The sequence below is a fragment of the Carassius auratus genome, chromosome 21 (genome assembly GCF_003368295.1).
Source record: "Carassius auratus strain Wakin chromosome 21, ASM336829v1, whole genome shotgun sequence".
NCBI lineage: Eukaryota > Metazoa > Chordata > Actinopteri > Cypriniformes > Cyprinidae > Carassius > Carassius auratus.
Window position 1 is genome coordinate 12390672 of NC_039263.1, and position 9615 is coordinate 12400286.

The 9615-nt window shown below is 38.2% G+C and overlaps 1 pseudogene; it reads left to right on the forward strand.

The window, feature by feature from the left end:
- LOC113038094 (CAAX prenyl protease 2-like) overlaps positions 1-3052 on the forward strand; it is a 5968-nt pseudogene extending 2916 nt beyond the window's left edge.
- The last annotated feature ends 6563 nt before the right edge of the window (positions 3053-9615 follow it).

Below are 9615 nucleotides of genomic sequence, written 5' to 3' on the forward strand. Positions count from 1 at the left end.
TTGTACGTTCCAGTTTGTCACAAGTTTCGGAAAGTTTTTTTCGAGTATGGCTCTGTGTGACGTTAGATGGAGCGGAATTTCCTTATAAGGGCACTTCTGCTGGAAGAGCGCGTGCTCCCGTATAGCAGAGCAATGAGAGAGCACATGCATTCACTGATCAGAGCAAGAGCGTCGCGAAATGTCACAAAAGGAGTGTGTTTTTGGTTGCCAGGGCAAGACAACCCTGCACCGATTACCAAAAAAAAACAGCATTAAGGGACCAGTGGATGGAGTTTATTTTACAGAGCATCAACAGAGTTGTGCAAGTGTTTTTGTTTGTTCCCTGCATTTTGAAGATGCTTGTTATACAAACAAGGCCCAATTTGACACCGGATTTGCACATCGTTTATTTCTTAAGGATAATCCAGTCCCAATGAAAAAGGGTCACGATCGTGTGTTGGAATCGCATGCGGTGAGTAAAACTGCTTAAAATATCTCTGGCCTCCTTGTTAGTGCATCCCCCTCCTCTCCCGGAGACCCGGGTTCGAGCCCCGCTCGGACCGAGTCGTTGCTGCTGCTGCTGCTCTCGTTCAGTTTCAGCCTTCACAGCTGTCACAGCTTCCAAAGCTCTGAACACAAAAGCCTACTGGCGCTCGTGATTCTTTAGCTCCGCCCACACGTCACGCCTCCAGCCTGTCGTGTTTTTCCGGGAAAAATCGGTACAGACTATCTTTCTCTTATGAATATAATAAAACTAAAGACTTTTTGGAGTTATGAAGGATGCAGTACTAATCTATAGGTACTCAAGATTAACAGGATATTGAGTGAAAACGAGCATTTCACCCCCCCTTTAATGACCTAGGTCATCTGGTGGGACCCGTGTTTTGCAACTAGATGGGTTTTCCTGCCATTGGCTCGGTTTAACAGCACCAGCTGAGGCCTGTGAGCCTGCTGTACCACCAGCTGGATGTTTTGCTCTTCCTCATCCTCCTCTTCCCCTTCACAGATCCTGCTTTTTAGGGCATGACCCCCATCTGCACTTTACAGCACACCTCGCTCTGCCTGTGCATGACACAACTTCACAGTGCCTGGATTGAAATGTACCTCAAAATTAAAAAAAATATGACTGGGGAAAGAGCATGAAAGACAGTAAATGAAGCATGTTGCTTTCATGAAAAAAAAAAAAAAAACTCAACATTTCCCACACATTTATCAGCCCAGATGATGAGTAAATGTCATGTTTAATTTCCTTGCCTTCTTGTGGTAAGAGTTTTCCAACTGGCGTGTGGCTCAGTGGCTCATTCGAATGTTTTATTTTTTCATTATGCCCCATATTTTTTTTTCTTTCAGTTAAAGTTATCAGCTGTCATGTTGTTAAATTAAAACCAGATGCTGATGCGTATAACAGATGAGATGCTAGTCGACAGTCAATACCAATCTTAGATGAGCAGCATTCTCTGCATTGTATTTTAAAAAGAAGAATGTGGTTAAATTAGTCCATCAGTGGATGGATGTGACAATATGTGACATCAATGGTTCAACCTTAATTTTATGAAGCAACAAGAATACTTTTTGTGTGCAAAGAAAACAAAGAGATATAACGATTCACTTAAGTGACGATTGGATTCGAGAGGCAACCACTGCATGTTAATCATGATCCAAACAAAGATGCTGCATACATGCAACATGAGCCGTTTTTAATCTAAATTAGATTGTATAATTTCAAAATTTGAAGCAAAAACAGAATGGTCTGACTTCAGTTTTGTGAAACTATACATAAAAAAATATCAGCATGAAACAGATACAGCAGATGAGCTGAACGAGATGCAGATTCACTCTCTGCCAGCAGGTGGCGCTTAAAGCGTTTCCTTGGTTTCCGCTGTAAACAAACCCACCGCTTCACTTATGAACTTTAATATGCATTATACAGAGGCAGGTTGAAAACAAAAACAAAAAAAACAATCTAAACTTTTCTTATGATAGTAAGTACCCTTCAGACATACATTCATAGAAACTCCTACCCCTAATTTAATCGTTATTTGTCTAGCATCTCAACCGATTTGAATTTTCACATATTTAAATTGATTTTCAACTGGCTCTCGCTTAATCGTTACATCCCTACATGAAGGTTGGTAATTAATGACAGAATTGTAATTTTGGGGTGAACTATGCCCTTAAAACTAATTCAGCAAAGATGCAATAAATTGACAAAGGTTACAATTAATCTTACAAAACATTATAATGTTGTTCTTTTTTACATTATATTCATTAAAGTATTCAGAAATAAAAGCATTATTATATATTTTAAAACAATATTAAGCAGCACAACTGTTTTCAACATCGACAATAGTCAGTTATTTTAGATATATTTTTATAACTATTATAACATATTTTAATATTTCAAATATATATATTTTTTATTTATAGCTTTATTTTTATTTCAGTCTTCTTAAAAGCATTGTTACCAACTGAACATTTTATTTCGGCTTTTTCATTTAGCATTTAACTGTTTATATTAAAATAGAAATGTCATTTATTTTAATACTATTTCACAATATTGCTGCTATATTTTTGAGCATGTGAATGCAGCCCAATATAATGGATAAAGCATCAATGTGTCATGAGTGTACTTTATATGGTTTGCTGTCTGTTTCTATTTTCATAGTTCAGTCATGGTGATGAGGACCAGTGTAATGGAGAACATCCATAGAGACACGCAGATAACTAAACAAACAGATACAAAGAGCTGAAAATACCTGAAACTCCTGGTACATTGCTCTCCAGTGAACGCTCCTCATTTATGCACTTGCCTTTCAAAATAACCCTGGAGTTTGTACCTATGGGAAGTAATTACCATTGTGCATCTTCCACCAACAGGCAGTTTTATTTGTCTCTATCTCCTTTTGTTTGATAGTTTGATCTCCAATGGTAAATTAATTTGTGCAACACATTTCCTGCAACATATTTCCTGTGTTTTGTGTTTTTTTTATTTTTTTTCAGGTCAAGGCACAAAGAAATCTTCCATACGGGCGCTCCTGCCAAATACACGTTTCTGTGGAATGTTGGACTTTGAGGGTATTTGATTTCAAACCATGTGTTGGGCATCAGCAGCTGTCAGTCTTCCAATAATAATTGCCAATCAATATAACACACTATTCAATGTTCAACAAAAGGATTTCCACAAAAAACAAGTAGATTTTGTGTCTGAAACTTTGAGGACGTGTCAGCAGAGCAATGAAAAACCCGAGCTCTTTTTCTCCTCTGAGTGTTTGGAGTGTTCTGAGCGGTTCTGCTCAGCTGAGGTAGACTGAGGCTCCAGGAAACTTTAATTCCAGGGTCCTCCTGAGGGCTGGTGGAAACCCAAATGCAGAGTATCTGGGAGCTGTAACAAGAGAGGCGCAGTGGGACGCGGCAGAGATGTCTGAGGTTTATTACTGTTCTCCAAACATAACGGTTGCCCTTTGCTTCGTCTACATTGACCCTCAGGTGTGAAGAAGGACTGAAGGAATTCAGTAGCTAAGGGAGTTGGCTTATGCTATATACTGTAGCATATATATTAAAAAAAATAAATCAGACTCTTAAGAGATTCACCGGAGAAGCTTTACCAGAAATCCAGATCTTGTGACTCAAGGATTTTCCATGATGAACTAACTGTCACCGGCTGACTTTTTGCGGTTGGGGGCCTAATGCAATTCCGAGGGCAGCCATTGCGTTCTGAATCTTTGAAGAACCCCAGGATATTTTGGCTCCTGGAACCCGTGGCGATTGTTAATGTGTTCACCATTCTCCCGTTATATATTCGCATATGTGTTTCATTGGCCTCATGTGAATATATGGTTTTCCACTGGCAGCGTCAATGACAAAACCATCAGTGCTGGTGAAATATGGTGTATTCTGAAACCAAATATTGTTTTATTTTGTGCAAGGGTGATTTATTTGCCATTTTTCTATTGAAGATGTTCTGTTTTTCTAATAACCACAAGCAGCTATCAGTATCCACCAACACAGAGGAAGAAAAACGTTCTGAACTGAAGCTCATGGTGCAGTTGCATGCAACATAAGAACGGCCGGCGTGTTAAGCATATTAAGAACTTTGCATTGGAAGAACATATTGTTTTAATAATTAGATTGTTAGAATATTGGAGTCTGGTTGAGGTCAGTAGGTTGCCTCCAGCTCTAGCCAGCCAGAGATCATGGAAATAATGAGTTTTAACATCATGACTCTTTCTCCCGTTCCAGACTGTTTTTCTCTTTATTGGTCTCTTTTGTAGCAATCTAGCTGGTGAAATCTGGAATATCTGATCAACTTTTCATTCATTTTCCATTTCACACTGTTCAAACTCTTTGCTTGCCTTAAAATCTTCTTGACCCCTTCTCTTTCAAGCAGGTGTCAGCTGGGCTTCATCTATATCTGTCTGCTCTGTTTATAATCAAGGTGAAGAGTTAGAAAGACATCGAGAGACCTGGAATATCCATTAAGGGATCTGATCATTCCTTTTGGAAAGGCTAAATATACTTTGCACTCACAGTTGTGCATTGACTTAGAGTAGTTTGTACACTGTAAAAAAATGACTGTGATTTTAATGGTAATTATTTTTTTTTAAATACTACAGTACAAACCTGTTAAATGGTAAAATGGTAATTTCCTGTAAAATTTACAGGCAAAGACCGTAAACTGACGTCCCCAGAATTCTCTGCGTTGCATTTCAAATGTTGTTTAAATTTGATGTTTTTTCTTTGAAATAACTGTTTTATTAGTTCCGTTTATTAGGGTTGCATGTTACATATAATGATTTTAAAATAAATTAATATTTATTGCATATTTCAGTTTAATGAGTCTCACCATGATGGTGTTTAGTTCTTGTGTGAATGACACTGTGCACCTTAAGTATTTTATTATGTAAAAGCTGCTTTTGATGGGCTTTGTTCCATCACGTGATTTTCTCATCTTTTCCTGCTTTTGGGGGATTCCAGTGTATTTCAAAGGTATAAAACATATTTCCGTACTTCAATAAGTTGATATATTAAAGAGCTACACAGATGGGAAATCAAAAATTACCTGTATTACAGTGTATGATGTAGCTGTCCATCAGTGTAAACAATGTGCAAAGTAATTAAACCAAAAAGTACACGATTTATAAAGTTATTGGCTTCTAAAGTAAGGAGTCGACTCTGAATCGCTGAAACGAGTCGTTATAGATTTCAAATCTTTTGCCCATCTCTATGTACGTCACTAGGAGCACTTTGCATAATAATCTCCGCCTACCGTCTTGAGAGAAACGGAACTCTGACCTGCCCCCCCCCCCCCACAGACACACAGACACACACACAGACGCTCTGGTTGGTGTGTGAGAGCATGTGTGTTTTTAATTGTAAAGGCAAGTTTGTTTTATTTTCACTGCCAAAGAATGAGGATCAGAAGAACCAATGGCTAAAATTCAGTTTTACCACAATACCAGAGCAGTACAACAAATCCCTTCTGTTGTGTTCACAACATTTCACTGATGACTGCTTTTCTAATCTCTGTGAGTACAGCGGGATTTTCAAAGCGTTTGGCCATAAAAGATGGTTCATTACCAACTTTATTTAGAACAACGAGCATCTCCGAATCACAACGCGAAGTATGATTATGAAGTTATGTTTGTTTTCTCCCGAGCATCTTATCAGTATGTGTGCTGTCTGCAGCCTTTGTTTGTGCTGATCGTCATGTACAAACACGTCATTAAAATGAAGTGTAACTCAACGAAGAGACATGAGAGAGATATCTATAGAAAGCTTGACATGTCTTCTTTAAAACTAAATAAGTGCTGCTAACAGATATTCTGTGATAAAGTAATCCATATGAAAACAACGCGATGTCTGTTTTTCATGTCTCCCTTCGTTATATCTAATGTGACCATGCCCCCCGCGCTGAACGCGCTATTCAGATTCAAACTGAAGCACGCGGCTTGAATACACCCACACAGAAGAAAAAGCAGCGAGACTGTTCAAGTTTTTTATTTTACTGTTTGCTTCGCGATGAGAGGAATAAGACATAATTCAACCCAAAAAGATGCTAACGCATTGTTTACCATGAAGTTGTGTGCGGAACAACCAATCAAAACTGACTATGTTAATTGACCAATCAGAACACAGTATGCTACCGAAAGGTGGGGTTTAAGGAAACTGAATCTTTTGAACAGCTTCGCGCGAAACGTTTGGGGATCTCTGAGAATTGAGGTAATTTTAAAATTATATTTTGACAAAATGACAATGTTTTTTAACCTTGGATGAATTTAAACCTGTCGTACAGGACTTATAAACAGTGATAGGAAGCTTAGAATTTTCATCTTACTGGCTCTTTAACATTATATCAGAGAAATTACGGTATTAAACTGTATATTTAAAGTATAACAGTTAAACCTAAAATGGTGTTACTATATGTTTTATGGTAATATTCTGGCAACCACAGCTGCCTTTTTACAGTATACTTTACGGATTTTTTCAGTTTGCTGTATGGTAAATGCACCACCTGTTGTAACTTATAGTTCCTCGCCTTCCTATTCTTTCTTTGTACAAGCAAACAAACAAGTGGACCCAGGGAAAGAGACTAATTTAAAAAGGAAACACTTTTCCTCTTCAAAGAAAACAAGGGGAGTTTTTGGTGTAATCACAGAAAGGCCACGATTTCCTGTCTGTGAACAGCAGATGTTATTGTTAAAACTATTTTCGCCCCCCCATTCACACAGATCTTGATTCTTTCTGCCTCAGCAGCATTTTGTTGTTTTGTTCTATCAATGAGCCAAAGTAAATTGTTCTGTTGTAAATTAAAAAGCAGACCCTGTGAGCTTGCCATCTTCCTGCTTTTCCATATCAAGTTACCTTGAATTCCACGAAACCCGCAACATTCCATTCATGGCTTTACATAGTGTGTTTAATGCAGACCATACATTGAAAGATAACTGTTTTGCAAGAAAAATGTCACTAGACTTTACCTTTCCATTTTTCCTGTTGTTTTGAAACATGGATAGCTGGAACATATTAAATGTTCTCTAAGATGTGGCTTTGTCTTCAAACCATCCATCCGCTCCACAACGTTGAATGGGCTAAATAAAACAACAAAGCAGTCTGTGCATTGTATCCTGAGGACATGTGACTACACTGTTGTTCTTTTGAGAGGCTGGGGAGTAATTCAAGACTGAGAGGGAGACAGCTTAGAAGGTCTGGGCCCTTGCAAAAAAAAAAAGTCTGAGAGGAAACAGGCTAGCTCAACGAAATGTAAAAACTTTTAACAGTTACGAGTCGCCTTTTCTCAAAGTGAAAAGTCCTTGGGAATACATTCTGTTGAATTCGTTTGTCATGTAGTCTTGACTAATAGTTTCAGGATGTCTAATGAATGATGAGTGGCTTCTGCCTCCTGCTCAGAAGCCCTGAAGGGTCAGCCTTGCTTGAGAGACATGCCGCTTTAAGTCAATAAACAAACGATGGAACCCATTAAATCCTTACGCGCATACTGAATGAACTCAACACCTTGTTTTTGTAAAGCTCATTGCCATATATAGCGGGTACTGCCTCAAGGTAACGTGTGTCTAAGGCATGTGTGAGGAAAAGGTGCTAAAAGGCCATATCTATCTATTGTCTAATACTATCTATTCTTTTCTTCTTTTTTCATAGCCAACTGTTTAAGACTGATATACACCAGTGCTTTTCAAATTGTGGGTCACGACTTTGGTGGGTCAGGTGGAGTGTGAAAATGATGCATTCGTGCTATTTCAGAAACATATAGAAGCAAGTTCTCAAATTCAGTTAACAAGCTCGTGGCTGGGCATAATTTGTATTTACATTTTTCCTACATGATTCACCAGAAATGGGTTGCAGAACGCAGCAGTGTTTCTTAGCTTGGTTTTGACTATAGCACACAAAACTACAGCAAGACTTGTGTAATCCGATTCACAAACAAATGCTTCTTATGAATTGGTTATTTTATTGAATCATTCAATAGGATCTGCAAACTTAGGAGTTACTGATTTAAAGGGATAGTTCTCCACGAAATGAAAAGTACTCCATGATTTACTCACCATCAAGCCATGTATATGATTTTCTTATTAGTCTTTATCAATCTGACATACAATCTGAGTTATATTAAATAATGTCCTGGCTGGCTGGCTCTTCTTAGCTTTATAATAGCAGGGAATGAGTGTTGAGATTTATAAGCCCAAAAAAGTGCATCCATCCATCATTTAAAGAACTCCACATGGCTTGGGGGGGGGGGGGTTAATAAATGCCTTCTGAAGGGAATCGATGCATTTGTGTAATAAAAACATCAATATTTAAAACTTTATAAACTATAATGTCCAGCTTCCGCTGACTAAACAGCAAGGTAAATGCATAACTACACTTATATGACTACTCTTACTTGCTGTGCCACCAAGAAAGCACAGTCATATCTTTGTTCATGCTTACATTTTTATAGCTTCCCATACGCATTATGGAAATGTAGGCAAGTTAGCAGGCTTATCCAACTAAATAATTTGACAAAGAAAATAGACATATAAAATATTTTTTTTCCATTAAAATTGTTTCTAAACATTTAAGGTGGGTCTTGAGATTTATTATACCTCTCTGTGTGGTTCCTAGCATGAAAAGTGTTCCTGCAGCTTAAACAATAAAGTGTGGCGCTAACAATATTGAGGTCATAAGTTCAATTTGCAGGGAATGCGTGAACTAATAATATGGGAATGCAGTGTCACTTTGGATAAAAGCATCTACCTGATGTAAAAGGTTTGGGAAACCCTGCTCTAGACTATTCACATAGCATCAGGGGTTTCCAGATTGTTCTCATTAACCCTTACACTTCACCTGATGTCCTTTACTGCACTCCCTGCATGGTCCAAGTATGTGTAGACAGATATATATGTTATTGCAGAATAGGTGTGAGGGGAAAAAATAACATGGGATTAGTTGAAAGCTGCTACTAAATACTATTAACTATTATGAATCAAGAATTTTTCAACCAGGAGCGGATTCCAAAAGGAGTCTGCTTAAAATCTTACAGGAGTAACGTGTGATTTTAACATAGCAATGCAACCAGACACTAAGCCTGCCAAGTGCTCTTATCCCGAAGGGACCTGTGAGATCCTTTAAGGTCTTTAAGATCATTGACTACCAGCAGATACCAAACACTTGAGTTTTTCCTTTATATCTTGACCTTTACAAACTATTTTGGTCTGTCTAGACCATAGTGATATCCAGTGTGAGGTCTGCGATTTGATTCTTTTTGTGAAGCATCAGTGCTGAAGACTCCACGACAAAGACCTCAACCTCAGCAGGGAAGAGAATCTCTGAGGAATGTGAAGGTTTCTCAGTCAAAGTAAGCAAATCTACAGAGAGAATGAGCAGATGCTGTCTAGATCAGAGCCAGCATATGCTATACACATCAGGTAGAAGAGGAGCTGAGGTAATAAAGAAACTAGGAGAAGTCATTGCAGACTTTCATACCTGGCTTGGGGACTAGAGTGAGATGGTTTTATAGATCAAAGCCTCCTACAGTCGCAAACTACAATTGGAAAACCAGAAAAAGGATAGAGGAGGCCAGGGTAAATGGCAAGGTGTTGTTTAAGCTCTCATGTCTACAGAATGAAAACTGAAAAAAGAGGA